Below are 25,357 nucleotides of genomic sequence, written 5' to 3'. Positions count from 1 at the left end.
AGCTACAGTTATCCCACTCCACAAGGGGGGATCCACCTTGGATCCCAGAAACTACCGTCCCATCAGTCTGACAAACCTTATCTGCAAGGCCATGGAGCGTATTATCATGGAACTTAAAAACAAAGACATTGGCAACCTTCAAACACTGGATCCCACCCAGTTTAGGTTCGTGAAGGGACGATTTTGTCTCCTGAAACTGATTGACTTCTTCGAATCAGTCTCCAGAGCCATGGACAAGGGCAAGGTGGTCCACACAGCCTATCTAGACCTTGAAAGGCCTTTGACACCATCCCCCACTCAGGAATACTAGATAAACCTGCTAAGCTGGGCATTAATCCCTACGTCACCCAATGGTTTGCTAACTGGCTTACTGATGAAACCCACACTGTAAAAGTAGCCGACTCCAAATCCAGCTCCAGACAAGTGACAAGTGGAGTACCTCAGGGTTCAGTCCTTGGACCGCTCGTTTGGCACCTACTTCTCTGAAGTACAGTCCAACACTAAGGGACTCTGGCTAACAAAGTTCGCAGATGACTGCAAACTGGGAGCGATTATTGAATCCACAAATGATGTGGATACTATACAAAAGGGCCTTACAGAAACCATTGCTTGGTGCCAGAGCCATGGGCTCAAGCTCAATGCCAAGAAATCTATAGTTATCCCCTTTGGGAAAAAACATCTATCCAGGAATTACCATATAGGTGGCAGTACACTAAACACCGAAAGTGTGATAAGATACTTAGGGACACAGGTGGACAGTGGTCTCACCTTCAATAACCACATCACCACAACAGTCAGGAAATCCTATGTGGCACACCTCATCAGTAAGGGCTTTTCATCCAGAACAAAGGAGGTCATTGTCCCACTGTACTCATCCCTCATTAGACCCATTATAGAATACAACGCCCCATTTGGTATGTACCTCTCATCTGCAACAACTGGAAAGGCCAAAGAAATACCTCACTAAAAGAATCACAGGCCTAAAACAGATCCCTACGCTGACCGCCTTAAACTCCAGCTATACTCTGTCGCATATAGTCTACTCAGACGCGATCTCTGCTTAACATACAAGGCAATGTCAAACCCAGAGCTGTTGGACATGCTACACTTAAAGAAATCCCAATCCCTCAGAGCCACACATTCCAGGGATCTATACCTTATCACAATAAACAAAACATGCTGGAGGGATAGGTTCCTGACCCAGAGACTCCCCAGACTCTGGAATAGATTCCCCATACATGTCAAGCAGAGTGTCTCTTTGGCCCTCTTCAAAAGGAACCTTGACAATTGGATGGGAGAAAGGAAATTCACCCCAGGGATCACGCGAGTCACCCTGCTAGACAGGGGTCCAGGGAATTAAATAGTGTGGGAAGAAATAGCCAGGGAATTGTTATGGCTAGGCTTGTATAAGCCCTAGGGCTGATAGCCTGGTACCAACCTATGACTCTGTGAACCTATATATATATATATATATATATATATATATATATATATATATAGGGTTATTTCCTTTTATTGTGTCTATTTGTAAGAATACTAATACACTACAGTAGACGATGTATAGAAACAATACACAAAAATGAAATATAATTACTGATTGTATTATGTAAGCAGTGTAGGCGAGTATCACAAGCAATGTGCTAAGTTTGCAGGTTGAACTTGCATTTAAGATGCTTGTTGCTTACACTGGTTGCCTAGTCTGGAGTTTGTATTTCACAGTTAGCTTTGTGGTGTACCTCAGAGTTAAATGTTCGCCTCGGTAGGCCCATCAAGTAAATTTGATTGGTAGCATTCCACTATTGTCATATGGGACTTGTTTCTGTGCATTGCTGATTTTTATGGATATGATCTGACGAATACCATCATCCTCAGCATAAATGTTGGGAACGCTAATGTCTTTTTGTCATACACTTTCAGTAGACCTTTTTGTGGCCCAGGGTAGAGAAAAGAAAATAGTGTAGCATATATCTGAAGTGTGGTGCATTTTACTAACATTATGATAATTTGTAGTAATTCTGCTTTATTTCCTTTCCCAGTTAGAAATAATGCTACATACATGCTTGCCAGAAGAAGCAAATAAAATGCTTCTGCAGAAGAGGAATAAGGATGCAGAGAGACACCAGGGTTCAACTAAAATTTTTCTTTGGGTCATCAGAGGAGGGATATTCAGCAAAATATCTACTTGCAGTAGAGCACAGTGGTCCTACACAACTTACCCACTGTGATCCCAGCATCTTTACCTTAGAAAGTGTGTACTCTGTTGCAAATGCACCACAGGTTGCCTCCTGTGAACCTACATCCATCGCCATGGATGAAATTGTGTCAAGGCTTGGAAAGAACAACTGACAGCCAAGTGGCCATTGTGACATTGACAACTATGACCGTTGTCACTAACTGAAAAGCCTTTCTTGAATGTTTGATACTGGATCATCACCATTGACTGTGTTAACTTTCCTAATTTGCATCCATTTACCAGACATCTATATAAATACTTATGTTTCACTGCACATTTATTTGACTGCACCTGTTAGAGGCTACTGCAGAATGCAGATTTTCTACACATACCTACATTCAACAATGAGTCAGGAGAGACTTTCAAGCTAAACTGTGCCTTCAACCGAGCATGAAGGGGGACCACGGTTTATTGTACAAAAGCCTCATTGAAGACTTTACCAGGAAGAAAACCTATAAGATACCAGTAAAACTCTAGGTATGTGCACATCTTTCCTTTCCAGTTGCCTTTTAGAATGATGTACCATAGCCTGGCTTCCATAATATTGTGTTGTGTATTTATTGTGATTTTGTGTACTCCAGCAAGTAGGACAATGATGACCTAAAATGCTGCAAGATATGTTGAGGCAGGAATTGTACAGGTGACAGGTAAGATCAGTAGAGTTTGCTGTAAATCAAGGACAGCTAAACGTAAAGGAAAAACAAAAATTGCTTATACGGCACAATAAATGTGGCAGCAATCTGAGAAGCTACCTTCATACTCCACATAAATGACACTCTGGTGTCAGTCATCCGTGCACTTTTGGGACTTTACCCATTTCTTTTTAGTTTTGAGACTATCTGCCTCAGTTTCTAATCTCTCTGGCTTTCTCCTTTATATCTTATTTATCTATAGATTTTTTTCTATGTCCTTATACAGCATGACTGTTCTGCATGTCTGTGGTGGTCTTTGTCTTGTGTGATGGGGCGAGTCTATCTAATGCATGTTATGTGATGGGTCAGTCTGTCTAATGCATAAAAACTCCACAGATCATTAGGCTAAAACAACCTTTAATACAAATGTAGTAAGCACTTTCGGGATACGCCCTTCATCATAATAATTCCTTGTAGTACAAGCTCATTATTTAAAACAACAATTACCCAATCAACAGTTAAAACCCTGAACACATGTTCTCTGCCTCTTTAATACAGGTTTTAAAGGTAAAATCCCATTCAAACCTGGGCATCTATCTGCCCCAAGTTCTATAATCCATTGTCTCACAGTACTCTGTATAAGTAACCAGATCACCATGCCTTGGATTGATTTTAGGGACCTGTAAGGCCATAAACTTAAAAAATGTCCTATATGTTCATTCACATGTTGATACAGAGCATTATGCACTTCATGCAAACATGTGGCTGATAAATGCCTCAGAATCCTAGTTTTAAACTTAGTTGTTCTTCCCTACATAAAATGATGAACAACACATGCACCTAGCTAAATATACCACATTGTGTTACAATTCGCTTGCAGCTTGGGAGAATATACCCTTTACCTAACGGGATGAACAAACGTGGTCATTGGATATGTATCTGCATGCTTTACAATGCATACAGGGATACATTCCATACCTCCCAGTTCCACTAACCTTGCTTCTGTCCCTATCACCCACAATCTGCTTCAAATTCCTGTTTCATTTGAAAAAGAAACTGGAAGCATCTCCAACCAACCTTCGCAAAGCATCATCAGTTTGTAAAATTCTCCAGTTATTCTGTATTATGTCACAATTGCCACTACTGTATTTAATATCTAAATTTATGTTTCCGTTAAGCCCAATCTGCTACCCTTGCAAGCCTGTTCTCCACACCTTTCCTAGAATACCATGGGACTGCTCTGGTCTCTCTCAGTTGCTAAGTGTCAGTTACCACCTTACTCACTTCACTAGAATGATATCCTGTAGTAGTGAAGTGAGACTTCAAATCTTCTATCTCAGTGTATAGTTGTCTTTCATCTATTCTTAGCCTTGATGTCCTGTAGGTTTGACCTGCAATAATGTTATAAAAAACAAAACCAGGGTGCATGCTATTCTTCACTAACAATCCATTCCTCCAACATTGTTTCCTAAAAACCTTCATATTAATCCTATTAAACTCATCACATTCTAATTTTATATCTAAAAACTCAATCTCAGTATAATAATACTGTGTTGTAAAATGTAAAATACTTGTAGTAGACTCTCAGTGGAGGACAAAATTCCTCAATGCTGCTTCTGTACCCTTCCACAACAGAAATGTCATACACAAATCGTGAATAAAAAATTAAAAATTCCTTCATTTCATGATCTACCTGAACCAAAATTTCTTCCCACTGGGCCAGGACTAAGTTGGCATATGAATTTGCACAGGAGGGTGCCTGTGGCTACCCCCAGTGTTACCAATAATACTGTTGGTCAAAGAGAAATGTATTGTTTTCTATTACATCTAATAATAATGTTACCTGTAACCATGTCGTCTTGTACAAACTGCTTGAGCATTTGTACGCCATACCTATTGGGTATGACTATAAACACTCTGCTCATATAAAGTAACAAACTACTACAAAAGATGTAGTTTATTCATGATATATATATATATATATATATATATATATATATATATATATAATGTATGTATTTATATATATATATATATATATATATATATATTATATTAATGCCTCAGTAGGTCAAAACACTAGAATATCAACAGCAAGAAAGTCAACTGCAAAAGGTTGACATCTTCATAAAGTCCACAGTTGTGCAACATTAACAGTCTATGGGTGAGGAAATATTCCATTTCTCTGAGGAATGCATGATCCTGGATTTCATATATATATACAAATAGCAGGGGATGTGGGGGGCAGGTGCAGCCCCCCCCCCATCATGTGAGATGTATGGATATTGTTTTTTTTAAGTTGATTGCATGTGATGATTTTACACCTGCATGCATAGTTCAGTGTCTGGATTTCCAGTGTAATAACCCAAATGTTTGTATGTGTGTGTCTGGAGTGGAAACCTTAAATAATGCAGCCTTGCCTTATTATGACTGTGCATATCTCTATTAAAAATTCATTATTTCAAAGCCCTTTTGAGAGTTCATAATAAAATATTAAAATTAATTACGGAGTATTATGTCTCTGTATATGATAGGATCTAATTGATGAGCTCTTAAGTAGCAGAAGATTGAGACTACAACGTCAGAGTTGAAAAATCACAAAACCAACATTCACATGATCGTACATCAACTTTTACATGATCATCGGTCAAGGCATCATAAATGATTAGGGTTACTAATTTAAAAGTAGAGAATAGCCTTTCAGTAGTGGTGTACAGCAACTTATCAGCTATTAATATAGCTTGTTTATAGTGAATAATCAATAACATGCTACAATGACATGCGTCACTGAATTCTACACCCACATATTTGGGGATTGCAATTGTCATTCACATTCATGAAGTATATAAAAGTAACTTATCATGGCAGAGAGGTTACAAAATGCACCCAACTTCTGGGGGTGGGGGGGGGCATTTACAATAAAGTCACAAACATAATGATGTCCTTTTTTGTATGGCTTTATATACACACACAACCCAGAAAGATGTGCAAATGAAAAGTACTGGTGCTGCAAACTTAAGTCATAGGAGAACTGTAGGTATCTCCCTGTAACTGTGTGTGTGTGTGTGTTTGTAGTGACTGGACAGGAACATAAAATCTGTATCTCATCACCATTTCAGTGACGCACTGAATGCAGAGAAATGCAGAACTAGTCATGAACTGAGTGTGTGATTTTATCAACGGAAATGCCGTACTTGGTAGTAGATGATGTTTCTAACATTTCCCTGGAATGTGCTGTAGGAGTCCCAAAAAGAAAAGCAATGCTTCAGCAGGCAATAAAATTATGTTAAGTAATGTTGGCCAGAATATACCATACCACTACAACACATCTGCCACAGATTACCCTCTTAGATGTAGAGAATATATACAGAGAATTGTCCCGGTTCCCTTCAATAAACACAACATACCAAATGACATTTGACTACCTTTATTAAAACTTCCATAACATAACTGATTACCAAAATTTGTTAAATACAACTGGACATAGTTTAGTCCATTCTAAACACAGCATAATCATCTTTGCAATGTTAATCAGGGCAGCATTACCTGCTCATCATGTCCAGTAAGCAGCGTCCATACCTTTGCTCACTTACTTTACTTATGAAGCTTCAAAAACCATACACTGAATTACCTCAAACCAAATAAGCAGCATCCTTACCTCTGCCTGCTTATCTATTCAACAAGAACTCCTTGAAATGCACCACCAGACACCAAAGGGGGCACAGAAGAGGGCAAGCCTGTCTCTCTTCTCCGCCACCAGCCTGCCCAGGCTGTTCCCCCTCACCACCAGCTTCCATCAGCTAGCCACCCTTAGGGGATAAGGCCAAACATCATTCAGTGTATAATAATTACCAGGACATTACCAGCCCCTAGCAATTACTTAATGCTTACTAAAGCATCACATGCCACTGGAGCAAGAATACTTAACCCTGACCACCAAGTTAAAGCAATTTCATATCATCCATCCCAAAAAATTCCTTTTACTTGTCCAATGACATGCAGAACCTGAGAAACTTCAAAATGCCATGTAACAACGGCCTTGCCAGCACCAACTACCTATATCAAAAGTAAGTCACCTAAACCCCATAATGGCTTTAGCAGTCTGATCCCTCTTTACTCTATCAGTACCCTTGAATGCCACCAACAATATACCAAACTGAAATAGCCCTACACCACAGGTCAAAACCAGATTGTACCAGATTGAAAAATGCCCTATGCCACCTGGTCAACACAAGATAAGTAACATGCCAACCCCATCCCACATGTAGAAATTAAACTACATCAACTATTAACCCTAACAAAGTAACCTACTCAAACTGCCCAAACAAACGTGTCCTACATCTGCAAGAAATCACCACTGCCCCAACTGTAATGTGCCTTAATGACCATTGAATAAAATTACGTACTACCCTATAGCCTCTCCAGCACTCAAAACATCCACAAAACAAAACCCATTGCCTTTCAAGTCCATCTCCATCAGGGCATTGACTGTTACTCACTCGGCACTCCATCTCTAACCTCAATGTGCCCACCCAAGTGATCAGGACTTCCATTGAAACATGCAATCAGATTTAAAACCTGCAGCAAAACCATTCTCACTATGACAATGAAATGAGGTCATAAAACATAGCACTTATTCTAGAGTAAACTTGGATGTGTGATTCTTCTTCCGAATCACTGTGCTTGCCTTTTAACGTATCCATTTCAGATTACTCACTCAATGACCCCACCACTTATTCAACACCAAGGCATGATCATCTGCAAACTCCTTGTATTTCACCACTGGGCACAGCATCATCTACAAAGAAAAAGAAAATGAAACCTTCAAATAGGGAAATGAACTCTCCACCTTATGCCCACTTATTCCAAACTACAGCCATAGTGTTCCAAGACCCCATCTGCAAGAAAGAAAAGACATGTAAAACATCCAAAATACATAACATGTTCCAAGACATCTTCAAGGGCAACCTATCCCGCCAACCTGGGAAGGAATGTACCACCGACACTCCAATCTATGACAAAGCCACCATAACTGAAGCAATGTTTCCTATGAACCTATCCAAGGATCTAAACCTTGTCATCAACATGAACAAACCATGCTGGAGGGTTAGATTCCTAACCCAGAGACTGCCCAGACACTGGAATAGACTTTTCCATAGATGTCAAGCCTCTTTGGCCCTCTTCAACCTTGATAATTGGATTGGAGATGGCAAATTCACCCCAGTGATCACCTATAGCACCAAGTAATAAAGGACTCGATGCAACTATTGTACTTAGAGTATTATTTATCACTTCATAAAACCAATTTAATTTAACTTGTAGCCTACTTCTTGCTCAGCTATGCAAACAATGTGGACCATGCATAAATTACTGACACTATACCTCCCAACTGATACAAAATAAGTAACTGAATTAAAAGAAAATACAACCTTTAGAGCAAAGCTTAAAAGGATTATATTGGCACCCGTGTCAGGAGCACAGAATAGATGGCTAAGATTGGAGACCTGATCATAATCCCTTGGAACTTAATTCTGTTTATCTACCAACAGTCACAAAGGAAAAAAAATGAAAAAGCATAAGTATGTGAAGTGTACTACCAGCTTTGTGCAAGCACTGTGAAACCAACATCTGCATATTTCGCAAATACTTGTCTTTAGAATTCTGGACAACACCAAAATGAATAGGTAGAAAAAATCTAAATGATGGACAGATTCTATATATTGCTCTTAGTAACTTAAATATCTAACACAACAATTGGTTTTGCTTTAACATGAATTTCAGAACAATAAGAAGTATTTAACCTTGATGAATGGGCATTATTTACCGAATTTACCAAAGAGTCAGGGTAAAATATAAGACAAAATCAGGGATGTTCTACAAATTTCGTGACAAGTGAGAGTTCTGGCCAGCAGGCAGAAACAAATGCTCAAACCAAAGGCTTCAAAAGCTGTTAAATACATCACTCTGGGACAATTTCTACTTAAAAACATTGCAGAGTGAAGTTCTAACAGTCTTTAAAATGCCTTTTCCCTTCTGCCGCTGTTCCTCACCTGCAAACACTGTCCACTTTAGTCCCTATTGTATATTTAGCATTGCACGGGCATCCTTAGTAAAATTTATCACAGCAAAATAGATGCTAGGTATGGAGATAAGGTCTTTTGGACTTGTTCCTCTAGGAAGTTGTCTAATGAGCTCTCGTAAGACCAATCATTGTCATTAACATTATAATTTAACACAATCCTATATTAATTGAAATTTAATCTTTGCTCTGTAATAGTCTCTTTTGTTCCTGAGTCCTGTTCTCTTATCCATTTCTAACAGGATTTCCATGTCTACTGACCTGCTCAGTCCTTCCTGGCATACACCAGGAATAAATTCTGAATTTTCACCATCCAAGACCAATTATGTGCCCAACACCAATGTACTCTGAATGGCCTGACCCACCCACACTCATATCTTCCTTCTGCTTTATGATTCTCTGTTCTAACTAGTTGTCATCACAATTATAGGGTTTTCCCACTTTTCATACCTACACCCATCCAGCTTTTTACACAACATTACCATTAACAGTTATCAGTGCTACTCATGTCATTTCTTGTGCTGTTACAGCACCAATTTTTCAAACTCACAAACTTTTTTAACTAAAACTGGAGCAACGTTAATGACTTCTTTGTCTATTTGATTTAATTTAAAACATAAATGAAGACACTGAAGAAAACCCATTAATGAAAGTAAAACTGAAGCCCAAAATAAGGACTTTTTAATGTACTGCTCTTCCAGTCTTGGAGTTTGTATGGGATTACCATTTTACCAAGCATGCCTTTCTGCAAGAGCTTGAAATAATTCATGACAACATCTCAAAAACAGATGCCACAATCCAGACAATATGCGCTCCCCCCTCCCCTTTACACTTTGCGAACGAAAAACACACAGAAGTTAGCAGGGCATAAAACACCACCAATGGAAGTAATCCCTAACCAGATAAATCTTAAATATCTAGTTAGAACAGCAACCATTTTAATGCGTACAGTACGTTACACTCCTCAGACTTCCCCCGTTTCCCGAGCACGCAACATTCATATAGGCCAAAGTTGATATGAACCTCACCTCACCTCAATTTATCAAATGAGCCAGATTAACAAAAGACATGATCCTAATACTACTATCTACTGATAGTAAAATGTGCAAGCCAGACCCTTGCTTTACTAAGCAAACAATCTAAAACCACAAAACACCATGGACTTCCAATCAGAAAAAAACCTACTGCAAGCCCCTCACACTCAACATAACAGTAGGATATGCCAGCTTTAATCCAGTACATAATTGTACAAACCACAAAACAAGATAGTGCCTCACTCCAAATGCAGGTAAGCTGGCCAGATCATAACAGAGTGTTTATCAACTGAAAAGTTGCTAGCATGACTGGTTGTTACTTTTTTTTTGGTCTTTGGTCAGAAACGCAACTGTATTTCCCTGTGCAACAATTTCTATATCCTCTGACCATGCCAGCGATGGCAGAAAACCGCTGCAGTAAATAAGTGCTAAAAGCAACTGAAATTAATTGTTACAACCAATCTTAACATGCAGTGGAAAATTACCCACCTCCCTCAGTCTGCCACAATGGATGCCATACTCCACCTCTGGGCCCTCTATCTGCAACATTTTTTTTTCTTCTTCCTTTTCGAAGTGAAAAATATCAGCACTCCTCCATACATGCACCATGACAGACGTGACTGAAAAACCCTCGAGCCCATGAAAACCAGCCATCTTAAGCAAATCAGTATACCTCAACTGAAAATGTGGTAACCTACCACCACTTGCACATAACTCCCGAGTCCCATCAGGAGCATACAGACAAGGAAACACCTCACCCAAACCAACCACCAATGATAAAGGGATAAACACCTTGCCAGTATGCATTCCTCAAAGTACTGCCTCCAGCAACGTTCTCTCTCTGACTCACCACCACCAGTATCTGTGGAAAACAAGACAAAGATGAGTACCTTTAATTTTTTTATTTTTTTTTTTTTTAGCTTTATGGTTAGAGAGAGGAGACGCATACTGTAACCATAAAGAAGCATCCATTAAGAAATCATCCCTTACTACAAATGAGGGACAATAGATGTGCCCATGTCTTTATTAACCCCCATGACTATGCATTGCGCATGTACTGATGCAGTCGCCACTACCTCACCCAAAGCCCGCGAAAAGCCATCTTCCATGCGGCCAAGGCAACCACCTCAAAAACAGCTATGGTAGCCCACCCCACCACCATTATCTCCAAAACCTCGATCAAACACCTGAAATGGAGCTCCCAAACACCTTACAAAGCAAACACAAACCACCTACCCACGAATGATAACTTCCCTAGCTATAACACAACAGGCACTGGACCCACCACCCCAAGAACTGACAAATGGGATACTCTTTCATACCTCCATCCCCCCACCTCTCTCCTTCTTGGTGCCATGAGAAACATCGAAAACTGTGAGACAGAAAATTGGATAAACAAAGAGGCACCCACTACGATGACTGCACCAACCAGACCGTGACGGAAAACAGATTCCTTTATCAGTGAATGCCAAATTATCGACTTCTCCATTAGTGAATGCTAAATTTCACATAAGCAAATTCTCCCTTTAGCACAGGTAGCCTGCAGTTGCAAAGTGAAAACCACCAGCGGCTCAAATGGAGCCACTCAGTACAGAACCCTGTTAGCACCAACGACCACCCTGCCAGGCAAGGAGTTCCAAAACAAAATTCACAGTGTAAAATTGGGAAAAAAACTCACAACACAGGGAAGTCCATGGAAACCACACCAACATCAAGGACCACCGTTCTTTCTTTCCCTTTCCTTTTTTTTGAGCTCGAAGCAAGCGGCCCCACTAAGCCTTCACCATCTAACTGACCCACTATCCATCTCTCTCTCTCTCTATATATATATATATATATATATATATATATATATATATATATATATATCTATATATAAATTACCACAGTATGTCACCATCCTATAGCTCTAACACAGAACTCCCTCCCAGCACACAACCACCAAAGTACCCACTCCACTGCCAAACCACTCAAACCACCATGATTCAACAATAACCACTGGAAAGCAGAAAGAACAAATCAACGCCACCCACCTTTCTCCCTGAAAACATCACCAATCCAAGGCCTACCTGATCCCAACTGGTCATCATGGACGCAAGCCTGCACTGCAGCAAGTTCACACCAAAATGTGGTTACTTACCCAGCTACACTCATTTAAATCCCTTAAGCACCTCCCTCCCTTATCTCATTTCCTTTCAAACAACCCTCCCACCATTTAACCCTTTCACCTCCCCAACCCGCTGAACTCCCATTAATATCCACCTAACACCCACACGAAGATGTCTCAGCTCAACTTGGCTTGTTGCCAAGCCTCATTTATGATTTACATACAATGTGCTAGTGTTTTATTCTGCTAATAATTTAGATGACTTTAATGCTGCAACTGTTTGGTTGATGGTCAGGACTTTTTTGGCTAAGTGTAGTGTTTGTAGACCGTTGTATACTATGCATTAATTTATCTCGTATGGTGGGAATACTAAATCAGCACCTTTATTTTACTGTCTTATGACAATGAAGTTGCTCAAGCCATATAGTTACATGTGGCAGTGCATATTTGATCTGTTAGAATCCTGTAATCCAACAGCTACTCTCATGCATGTCTTGTTCGACTTTCAGATGACTGCAATGAAGTGTCCCATTGTATTGTTTGTTTCACTTTGGACAAAATATATGGTGTAAAGTGCAGAATCACAGTTTAGCAACCACATGTGGTCAATGTACCAATATCTAGCTGTGGATGAGGTTGCACCTACTTTCGACTGTATCTGTAGCACATTTTCAAGTACTGATAAAGATCTACTTATGTACTTCATGGACTGTTAGATTTTAGGTAAACCTCAGAAATTTCATACTAGGATTGTTACATCAGCAGGAGCAAAATGGCCACCTCTGTTCCCTATACGTTTATGGAATGTATCGGTGCTTAACAATTTATGGTGCCCATGGACACAGACTTCAGTAGATGCATAGCATCATCACATACAATGTTTACTAGGGGGACTAATAGCTGACTTGCCATCTGTAATGTCTGTTTTGGCTAGGAAGCAAAATGGGAGGGGGGGTGAAGTATGCTTGTAAACCTCTACTTGACTCTCCACTATCAACAAAAAAGATGATTAGTGGTGAGGATTAGACAATTGAACAGGTACTAGCCAGTAATTCTGGATACAGCACAGTTTCTTAAAGCTGTTTTTTTTTTAATTTTAAGATTTAAGTTTAGCCATATTGTCCAATGCACCATGTGAATTATTTTGTGCATCTGCCATTTCATTTGTTTATAAAATCGTGCGTGCTGTCATATAGAACTTGTTTTTGAGTAGTTTTAGTAAACTCTTTGGCTTTTCAGTTGCTATAGGAATATTATGTTTTCTTACAAAAATAAGGATGCTATGCTACGCTTGAGGACACCGTGTCATGTGGGTTTTTTATTTGGTATTAAGTATGGGTTGTGGTGCTCTCTGTGCTGATCACCCTACTCATTTTCAATACTGTGACTGGTGATCGTGTACAAGTTTGTGTATGATAATGTGATAGTCGGGTTTGTGATTGACTTTCTGACCATTCAGTGTTGTTGGCTTGATCTTCTGCTATTTGATACTTTAGAATTTCAGTCATATCAACTAGGTTCGTATATGCCCATATACCCATAATAATTGCAGAGCAGTTTAATCCTGATTTTTGACTGCAGCATGCTGTCATCTTTAGCACATGGTGTTTTGGCTGTTGCATATTTGAAATAGCAGAGTTATCTCCTTATCTGGTGACACACGCATGAATATATATGGACTCTGAGGGTTACTGACATATTATCACAGGTTCATAGGTAGGACTAGGCTATTGACCCTAGGGCTTATATAAGCCTAGCCAAAAAGGTACCCTGGCTTTCGCCATCCAAGAAAATTATTTTCCTGTGCCCCTGTCGAGCAAAGTCACAGAGGTGATCCCTGGAGTGAATTTCCTATTTCACATCCAATCATCAAGATTTTTTTTGAATTCTGATTAGGTTTGTTTGATATAGATATGTAGTTTGTTCCAGAGTATGGGAAGTCTCTGGGACAGGAATCTATCCCTCCAGCATGTTCTGTTTATTGTGGTGACAAGGTGTAGGTCCCTAGAGCATGTAGCTTGGAGGGATTGAGATTTCTTTAAGTGGAGCATGTCAAACACCTCTGGGTTTGACATAGCTTTGTATGTTAGGCAGAGATCGCCCCTGAGTAGGCGATATGTGACTGAGTAAAGCTGGAGTTTTTTGAGACTGCCTGCATAGGGCATCTGTTTTAGGCTGGTAATCCTCTCTGTGAGTTATTTCTGTGGCCTTTTCAGTTGTTGACAATATCTTGAGGTACATACCAAAAGAGGCTTTGTACTCTGAGTCTGAGTGACGAGTAGAGGGGAAAAATGACCTCTCTCTTTTTTTCCTGGATGAGAAACCTTTTGTGATGAGATGTGCCATGTAGAAGGATTTCCTGACTACTGTGGTGATGTGATTATTAAAGGAGAGACTACTGTCCACCTGTGTCCCAAGGTCTCATCACACTTTTGGTGTTAATAGACTACCACCTATGTGGTAGCACATGGGTACAGAGATTTACCAAAAGGGATGACAATGCACTTTTTGGCATTGAGCTTGAGGCCATGGCTTTAACACCAGGCATCTGTTTCCGTGAGGCCCTTTTGTATGATGTTCACATCGTTAGGAGTTTTGATTATGGCTCCTTGTTTGCAGTCATCTGCAAACTTCATTAGCCAAAGACCTTCTGTGTTGGTCTATACTTCAGAAAAGTAGATACCAAACCGGAGAGGACCCAGGACTGAACCCTGTTGTATTCCACTTGTCACTGGTCTGAAGTCTGATTTGGAGTCTGCTACTTTCACAGTGCAGGTTCCGTCAGTGAGCCAGTTGACAACCCATCTTGTGACATAGGGATTTATACCTAGTTTAGTGAGTTTATCTATAATTCCAGAGTGGTGGATATTGTCAAAAGCCTTTGTGAGATCTAGATAGGCTGTGTGAACCACCTTACACTCACGTATGGCTCTGGTGACTGCTTCAAATAAGTCTATCAGGTTTAGGAGACATGCTCTGCCTTTTACAAACCCGAACTGGGCAGGGTCCAGAGTTTGGAGATTACCAATGTGTTTGTGTATAAGATCCATGATGATACATTCCATGGCCTTGCAGATCAGGCTCGTTAGGCTAATGGGGCGGTAGTTCCCAGGGTCCGTGGTGGCTCCCACTTTGCAGAGTAGGATAACTGTCACTGTGTGTCATTCAGTGGGCACAAAGCCTGAGGTGAGGCTATGATTGAACATGGTGCTTAGGCTGGGGTGCCAGTTCATTCTGCAGTTTGTGTAGAACACAGCATGGGATGCTGCCAGGTCCCATGGATGCTGTATTCTTGGCTTTGGAGAGTTTTTTTTTTTTTTTTTTTTACCTGTGCAGCCATGATTACAGGAACTTTGCATTCTTCCAGTATAGAGATGGGCCCTTTAGAGGGTGAGAGGGGGGTGAAGTTAGCACTAAACCTTTCTGCCAGGCCGTTGACAATATTGGTTGGTTCTGTATATTTGGTGCAATTGTGCTGTACCTCAGAGCAGATCTGAATGTTGCCACTGATATTCTTGACATAGCTATAGAATGCTTTGTGGTTGTCTTTAGAATCAGTGGCTATTTTGATTTCGTGACTAGCTTTGGAGGATTGTATGAGGGATCTCAGCTTCTTACTGAGGCTGACCAGGGAGTTCTTCCAGTCATGAGATTTTACTCTCTCTTGCAACAGTTTTTCTTCTGTTGTAGAGTTTGTTTATGGCAAGGGACCACCAGATTGGCTTCCTTTTTCTGGAGGATAGCATCTTGGTTCTGTTACAGACAGCATGATCCATGCACTCATGTAAGTGCTTCTAAAGTGCATTTGTGTAGGATTCAGCAGTTGTATATCTATTGTTCATCAGCATGGGTGCCGTGAAGTTTGCCACTTCTGTGTTAAGAAGCGTGAAATTGGCTTTGGAGAAATATTTTACGGTGGTTTCCCTAATGGGGGGTGGGATGGGATGTGGATGTCTACGGTGATTAGCTTGTGGTCGGATCTGACCAATGAAGAATTGACCTCTGTTGTGGAACACTGGTCGTCCATGTTGGTAATTACCAGGTCTAGGATATTGCTCCCCCTGGTGGGGGTGTGGATAAGTTGATCCAAGGCACTGGAATTTATGAATTCCAGAAAATGTTGAGCAAAAGAGTTGGTACATGAGTAGTTTTCCCAGTTAATTGTGGGGTAGTTGAAATCCCCCATTATTAGGGTGCTGGGTTGTACCCTAATATTTTCCAGTGTATCAAGAAATGAGGAGTGGGAATCATGGGGCATGGTGGGGAATCTGTAGCAAGTTGCAATTTGGATTGCGGTCTTGCCCAGAGTTAGTTGCACTTGGATAATCTCGGATGCATCATGCTAAGCGACTAGCCTGGAGGTGTGGATATCCCTAATGAATATGGACACACCTCCATCTTTAGTGTTTTGGTCCAGGTTAGATGGCCGAAAGGTGTGGTATGAATTATAGCCTGGTAATGCTGGGGTGCTCTCTGGAGTCTTGAACCAGGTCTCTGTCCCTGCACAGATGTCTATGTTCTCCATTTTAAGGAGTGCCTCAAGTGAATGTATTTTGAGGTTTAGACTTCTAGCATTGAGTAGCATTACCTTCAGATTTTCTTTGGCTGTACCTGTTAAGGTGATTCATTTTTATTTGAACCTTGTCTAAAAAGGGCACTATAGGGGTGGCAAGAGCCTTAGCCCAGTATACGGAATCCCAAGGGTGACAGGTGCAGGCCATCTCTGACGAAGCATTGTGGTCTGTCGATCATGTCATCCCAGGCAGACAGAAACAGCAGAAGCTTAGCAAATTGTTGAAGTCACTCATTTTGTCCTTGTACTGTGGTATAATTCTGGGTGATGGTAGGATGCTACTCAGGGCTAAGGTCATACCTGCCTGGGCTACAAGACTTGGGACAACCTCCATGTCTCTGTTCATGTAGTCCAGGGAGGGACGTCTCAGGTCATTCACACCAACATGGACAATGACAGAGTTATATTTGTAATTGTTTTGGAGTGACCTGAGTGCGCATGTTGTGGCAGATCTTGGCACCCGATGGGCAGCTGACAGTCACTTTCTCTTTGTTTAGCCTGGTGAGTGGAACATCAGTGTGTCTGTCTATGGAGTCACCTATGGCTAGAGTGTTGGGTACATTGTTATGCCTTATGGGCTGTGGTTGAGTGGCACACTGAGTTTGTAGGCTATGTGTCATTTGGTTGTGTTGGGGGGGTGGAGGTTGCTTGAGTTTATGCTTTGGAGGCTTCTGTTGCTTGAGCAGATTTTTATTGAGAGCCTCCATGAATGTAGGTGTGTGTTTTGTGTATCTGTGTGTGTGTTTTGGTGGTGTAGGTTTTGAGGGACTCTGAGTGTGGTGTGGTGCAAGTGTTTACCTTCTCCTCTTGACTGTCTAGTCCAGTCTTGGGTGAAGAGAGCTTTGCTTCCAGTTTGGCTATATTAGTGCATCTCTCACAGGTTGTAGTGTTAGGTGGTAGGAGGAGAGGGTTGTTTATGTACATGAGGCAATTGCTGCATTGCCCCAAGATGCCCAGATTTATCAGGTAAACAGGAGAAAACACCAGTAGCTGACCCTTAGACATGCCTGGTTAGGTGCTTCTTAAGTACTAAAAACTGTTTTCCTCTGGACAAGTGAGGAAGTTGAGTGCTGTAGTAATTTGTAGCTTATTTAGTGCTTACAATGAGTACTGACCAAGTGCTGAGCTCAAAGAAACATGCTTTTCCAGCTTCTTGGCTGACAAGTGCCAGTGGGTGAAAGCAGTTCTGGCTCAGCCAAGACAGGTGAATCACAAGAAAAACTAGCAATACAAATGACAAGTTGTCAAACCTGCTGATTAAAAAGCTGATTGAACATTCTGTGCAAGATAACAGTACAGTGGGAATTTTCCCATTCCCTATGGTAATGTAATCTGGTAGTTGGTATATATAATTAGCAGAGATTATGGAGGCACAGGCTCCTTGCAAAAAAGTTTTTTTTCCGATTGGCTGCTGATCAGCAAGTTACACTTGACCAGTTGCTGTTTGGACATCACCTTTGACAATTTGTCAACCATATATGATTTTAAATTGTGTCGTGATGACACCTGAGTGTAGATGTTTCTTCATCCAGTCCATTGACTGAGGCATCGCTGAACCAGAGCTGAAGTCTAGCAATAGTAAATAGAAAATGAATATAATGGATAGTATCGTGTCAGTGAAGAGCTGTGACCTGCATTTCATTCTTCTGTGTAAACAGCCATATGCCGCCTCCCATTTGAAACTTAATTTTAAAACCATCAGAAAAATATAGCAGGATGTTCAGGTGAAAAATACACATCTGTGACTGATCGCCTACCTTAAATGATTTCAGTTCAGCTTAGTACTTTCTCTACCTTTAATAATTTCAATTTAGCTAAGTAGTCTCTCTACCTTTAATGATTTCAATTGAGATCAGTACTTTCTCTACCTTTAATGATTTCAGTTCAGCTCAGTACTTTCTCTACCTTTAATGATTTCAGTTCAGCTCAGTAGTCTCTCTACCCTTAATGATTTCAATTGAGATCAGTACTTTCTCTACCTTTAATGATTTCAGTTCAGCTCAGTAGTCTCTCTACCTTTAATGATTTCAATTGAGATCAGTACTTTCTCTACCTTTAATGATTTCAGTTCAGTAGTCTCTCTACCCTTAATGATTTCAATTGAGATCAGTACTTTCTCTACCTTTAATGATTTCAGTTCAACTCAGTAGTCTCTACCTTTAATGATTTCAATTGAGATCAGTACTTTCTCTACCTTTAATGATTTCAGTTCAGCTCATTACTCTCTCTAATTAGGCTACTTGGTTTCCTTCATACCATTGAATTTGAACCATGACTTTGTAACTGAAAAAAAAAATAAAGAAAACTTATTCTGTCAAAATAGATACCCAACATGTCCCCAGTCTGTCTCTGGAAGGTCCCCTCAGCAGGTATAGTGAGGGCCATACTTTAATATCTACATTGCATGGAATGCCGCATATTCCTTCAATATCCCTATGGGGGCCATACTTACTATCAAAGACCCTTATAAATATTCCTGTCCACTCTAAACCTATCTAGTATCTACTGATGATAAAAGTTTTATAATCGGATATTCTCTGTTGATATTTCCACCTTTTTGGCTGACAAGTGCCACTGGGTGCAAGCAGTTATGGCTCGACCAAGACAAGTGAATCACAAAAAAAAAATAGTAATACAAGCAGGAAGTCGCAGCATCTTTGCAGATTGCAAAGTAGATAGAATAGGTGTGAACCTTCTTTATATTATGAATCTGTGGGCAGTTCAGGAACATTAAACTGAACTATGAATCGCAAGTAGGTGAGGGAATGCTTCATTAGCATATGCTGTTTTACATAACTTCTCAATTACATCTCACTGTGACTATTTGTTTATGCTTATTTGCTGCCATCATGCATCAGTGCTTATGGTCTCCATCAGTCACAGAGTACCTGTTCTCAGTCATGGACAGCGCGGATAGCCTTAATGCATTTTTGTTATGATTATGAATACCACCTCAAAGATCAGAATCTGAAGTTAAGCAAATAAAAGAAATTAGAAATGACACTGATATAACAGTGATTCATTGATGGAAAAGCTAGGGATCCACATTCATTTAAAGCGACCCTGTATAGAAATGAGACTACCTTAGAAGGTTATGCAGTCTAAAAAGGTCAGTGATATTGCTTATTTACAAAGTAGAAATAGTAATGGATAAAAAGATTTTAGAACAGGCGTATCCAACCAAAGAAACTTTAGGCAGGTTAAAAGGAAATAAGACACAGAAGACCTTTAAATGATACTTTATCAGCAAGGGAAAGGCCCATCTTTAAAACTGAGTCTATAACAATATTATGAGCGTCTTTTTCTAAAATAAACCTGTTAACAGTAATTGATAAAAGATAAGTGACTTTTTTCCCTTGGCATTCTTTAGCTTGGCCATCAGCTACTCAGCTCAATCCCATAGCTTTCATACTTTCCATGGAACTGCCTGATGAGATGAAAGAATACTGGTTTATCCATATTACAGCCCCCCCTCCCCAGCTCTGGCCTTCCTTGACCGTTTGGAAGAGTGTGCAGTGTGTAACCAGAGCTGGTAACATCCCACAATTACAGCGCCAGGGTTTTTTCTTAGCTCTGGTCCATATTCAGGGGTCTATCCCTTTATGCCACTGACATGGGCTGAAATTAAAGATGTATATTTCCTGAACCAAGCACTCATGAGACATCTGGCCTCATGGTTGCGGTTTGTGAAGCTTTTAATCACATTTTCCTCACCATGGCAGCTTTAGTTTTGGGAAGAGGCTCATGTCAAGCTATCATCTTTCTGTAGACTGACCACTATAGTTGTATTTCCCATAGGAGAAAAAGCTGATACTATCTAGGATAATTCTTGACAGCTATCGCAAATTACCAATTAACAAAGATTTTAGTGAGAATCTTGCAAAGACTTGACAGCTGTCGCAAATTACTTAACTGAACAATTTTAGTGAGAGTCATGCAACGAATTGAGATTGTAATACTAAGAGTAAAGTCGGTGTCAGTGGCTCACCGGTTTGCCCAGTCACCTTTGATGCAAGAAAGAAGGTGACTGTGGGATCTATTCTCATGTTAGGAGATTATATAATGTTTCATATTGTTGATACTGCAGGACAACAGTATCATAGGTTCATAGGTTCATACTAGGCTATCTGCCCAAGGGCATTTATAAGCCTAGCCCATAGTTATTTGGCTTTCACCACCCCTTTAGTTTGAATAAAACTATGCCTATTATTTTGCTGTGCCTCTGTCAAGCAGTGACACTGAAGTAATCCCTGGGGTATATCTGCGATCTCCCATCCATTGGTCAAGATTCCTCTTGAACAAGGCCAGCGAGGTGCTCTGCCTCACATGTACCGGGATTTTGTTCCACAGCATAGGGAGTCTCTAGGTGATGAATCTGTCCCTCCAGCACGTTCTATTAATAACCGTGTCAAGGTTTAAGTCTCCCGCCCTTGTGGTTCTGAGGGATCTAGATTTTTTGAGGTGAAGCATATTAATCAAATCTGGGTTTGACATGGCCTTATATGTCAGGCACAGGTCACCTCTGAGCAAGCGGTATGAGACTGAATAGAGCTGGATTTCTTTCAGTCAGGCAGCATAAGACATATTTTTGAGACCCTTTATCCTTTTGGTGAGGAACTTTTGGGGCCTTTCCAGCTGCTGCAGGTGTCGGGTCAGATACATTCCGAATGGGGCATTGTACTCAATCATAGGTCTAATGAGTGATGAGTACAGGGGTACGATGACCTCCCTTGATCTAGATGTGAATCCCTTCATGATCAGGTGGGCAATGTAGAAGGTTTTCCTAACTACTTTAGCAACATGAGTGTCAAACGAAAGGCTACTGTCAACCTGGGTCCCCAGATCCCTGATGACTACTTCTGTGCTCAGTGGATTGCCACCTATATGGTAGCTAGGGGTAACCTTGTTTTTCCCGAAGGGTATGACTATGCATTTCTTGGCATTTAACTTTAGGCCATGGCTCTGGCACCAGTTATCCATTTCTGTGAGGCCCTTCTGAAGGATATCTGTGTCAGATGTGTTTTCGACTATGGCCCAGTTTGCAGTCATCTGCAAACTTTGTCAGCCATAACCCTCCTGCGTTTGCTTGTACTTCAGAAAAGTAGATGCTGAACAAGAGTGGACCCAGGACTGAGCCCTGTGGGACACCACTTGTGACAGGCTTTGAGTCTGACATGGCTCCAGCAACTCTGACCCTGTGGGTTCTGTCACTTAGCCAGTTTGCAACCCATCTTGTGATGTATGGGTTTACATTCAAGCTGATGGAGTTTTTCAATGATACCTGAGTGGGGTATTGTGTCGAAGGCCTTTGCCAGGTCAAGGTAGGCTGTATGGACTGCCTTTCCCTCATCAATGGCCTTGGTGACTGTCTCGAAAAAGTCAATCAAGTTTAAAAGGCATGATCTGCCTTTGACAAAGCCAAACTGGGTTGGATCCAAAGTCTGCAAGTTCCTTATGTCTTTATTTATGAGTTCCATTATGATCCTCTCCATGGCTTTGCAGATAAGGCTTGTCAAGCTAATGGGATGGTAATTTCCAGGGTCGGTGGAGGCACCGCCCTTGTGAAGTGGGACACAGTCGCCGTGCGCCACTCCTTGGGTACGTATCCTGAGGTGAGGCTAAGATTAAACAGCTGTCCTAACTGCAGGTTTAATTCCTCATTGAGTTCGTGGAGCACACAGCCGGGGACACCATCCAGTCCCATGGATGCTGTGTTTTTTGCTTTGGAGAGAGCAGTTCTCACCTGGGCGTTGGAGATGTTTGGGGAGCTACAATCCTCTGGTATAGATATCTCTCCTTTTGGGGGGGGGGGTCCTCGCTCGATTGTGTAGTCCTTCAGATGAAATGTTAAACTAAGGTCCCCTCTGAATTAGTGGTAGCTCAGGTAGATGTAAAATATCCCATGATACTTACTGAAGAAAGAGTAAAGGAAGTTTCTCGTTGCTCTAGTAACATTTTTCCTTTTAGTATAAATACCACCTCTGATCTCCACAGAAAGGAGGCTACTAACCTAGTGGAACTAGCCTTGTCAACAAAGGATACGCAAGATAAAAAAATAAATTCCCAAACCTGATTCATACAGTATATTTACTTTTTAAAAATTAGAAATTGCTGTCCAGACATGGCATGCATATGGTTTAAAATGAAGCAGTAAAACATATTTCCAGTTGGCCCAGTTTTTAAAATTGCAAGTTTTTATACACAATCTTTGGCAAAGTTGTGCACTTTTCATACACTTTCACCTCTTCAGATGAAAGGATTGAAGTGAGGTGTCCTCTGCCACCCACTTTGTATTTGTGGGGAAGTTTTAGCACGTTATTTCAGATTACAGTAGCACAATGGAGAGAATTACCAGGGGTCAGAATATTGTATTATGGTTTATAGCCATTAAAATTCCCAGAACACGTCTATCTTTTGGGTACATTGGAGAAGTTTTCTAGCATCTCAGGATGATAGTTTATTCTAGGATGATCATTATTGATTCCTCTTAACTATGCCAATCAAACAGATATGAACAATGGAAAAAACATTGCCTTCCTTTCCAAACCAAGATAAGTCTTGTAATTGCCATTAACATATTCCACCCTTTTATCTTCTACCATTGGTTAAGCAATCAAACTATTCCGGCATATTAGAAGAATGCTGGGAGCTTTGCATGGAATGCAAAGCTGCCAAGGCCGAGTAGAGAGAGTTGCTGCCTTTCTCCATTATTGGTTATTGATTTCTTAACCTTAATATCTATACTTTGGTTAGCCCTAGGTCTGCGTTGATGTATCGTAGGCTAGAAGATTAACATAATCAGAAGGAATCAGAAATGTATTGCATTCATTAAGCCATAGAGGGTTGTTTTCATGTTGGAACTGTGAAATCACTTTGGACCAGAAAAGCAGTTAATGGAAATCACAATCAAAATGTGGAAATGAGCTGGATATGGCATGTTAAATAGAGATGATGTATATCTGACAAGAAATTAAAATCTTTTCACCAACTGGAACTAAAAGTTTCTACTGCTGGGTTGTTTATTCCATAAGCTACCCAGATATAGTTTGACATTGTACAGCTTGTTCAGACGTCAGAAAGAATGATGTTGCACATCTACAAATATTTACACACACACACACACACACACACACACACACACACACACACCCCTTTTCAGAAGAAATCCTTTTTATATTTTCCCAAAAGTTTTAGCCATGCAAAGGCAGTCTGTGAATGTTCTTTTAGGTTTTATAGGTTTACAAATAATTGGTTACGATACTCGTGTAATGGACTGAAACAAGGCAATGGAAATGCTTCTGGCACTTGTGTTTTAGAAAACAATATTGAGTGAGTGGATAAATCCACCAGATATTTTTTTTTGGCAACTTTAAAACTAATAGGGAAATGACTGGTCTGTTCTGTGCTACTGATAAAAAGATGTCATTTCAGTCATGTTGGACATGCTATCAAAGTAATGCTACTTCATTATAACAATAGAGTACCATTAAGTCTGGGGTCTATGGGAAATATATGGCCACATTTTTTTGAATGGCTGATGATCCCACTACTATCTGATGCAGTGATTTAGACATCAAGGGTTACTGGGAAAGAATTTCCCTTGACAGAGAGACCTCTCTGTGACTTAGAGGACACACACACACATTTTAGTGAAGAACTAGAAATTTGTACAAGACAGTATTGGTACAGAATTGTTTAACAAAGTTTGTGTAGTACTATCATGAAACATTTTGAAAACAGAGCAGTCTAATTGTCAGTTCATGTTGTTGTATCGCTTATTGTTGACAGTCCAAAACATTTCCTATGTGCAGAATAATGCATCTTAGCTTGGTACTGAACATGCATTATATTTTTGTCTTGTGTATTAGCAAAATGCTAATTTGTATGCTCCATAAATGGGGAAAAAAAAGTTGAGTTAAATACTAATGTCTGTTTCAATGATGGTGTGCTATTGTAAGGTTATTGTTGCTGGAACAAAATGTGAATGTTACAAAATAAGTGTATCACTGTCCCTGGTATTCACGAAAGGGCAAAGCAGGAACAACACAAAGTTCTGTTTGCATAGCATGGTATTTTGCAATTCAGACATGATAGCCAGGATGAGGAAAGACCTAACTAGTTGGTAGTTTGCATGACCATGAACTGCAGCTACTACCACAACATGTGGATCATTGCTGCTCATGTCAGTATTGGCACCCCCCCCATTCCTCCTGTCATGCATACATGTACAAATTCAACAAAACACACATGCATACATGAACACACGCACAGCACCGTCCTCCTACCCTCCCCTGACTTATCTGCCCTCCCTGTATCTAGTTGTTTCCTCTCCTCTGATCCTCATTTCATTTGAAGTGCCATTAATGCACAAGAGTTTAGAGTACTCCCTAGTGCTTAGTGTTTCCCCCATCCCCAGTCCCCTTATTGCTATAAGTACCATTATGGTACAGTTGTATTTTTTGTGGTAGCTAGTGTTTCCCTGCACCCCCCTGATCTCCCTACCTCTGTTAGGTTTAGAATAATCTCTGATAGGGGCATAGTACATCACATGCATGCTCCCTTACTCGGAGCATTTTTGACACCAGTCCAAACGCCATCTCTGCACACTGCTTCGTCTGCTGGTTGCCAAGCCATTTTCAGATAAGTGCCCCATTGGACTTTTTCTTATTTTTTTGTGGTTGTTGGGTTACATATCCTCC

Source organism: Protopterus annectens, chromosome 9.part0 (genome assembly GCF_019279795.1).
Source record: "Protopterus annectens isolate FY-2018-M chromosome 9.part0, PAN1.0, whole genome shotgun sequence".
Classification (NCBI taxonomy): Eukaryota; Metazoa; Chordata; order Ceratodontiformes; family Protopteridae; genus Protopterus; species Protopterus annectens.
This window is presented reverse-complemented; position numbering follows the sequence as displayed.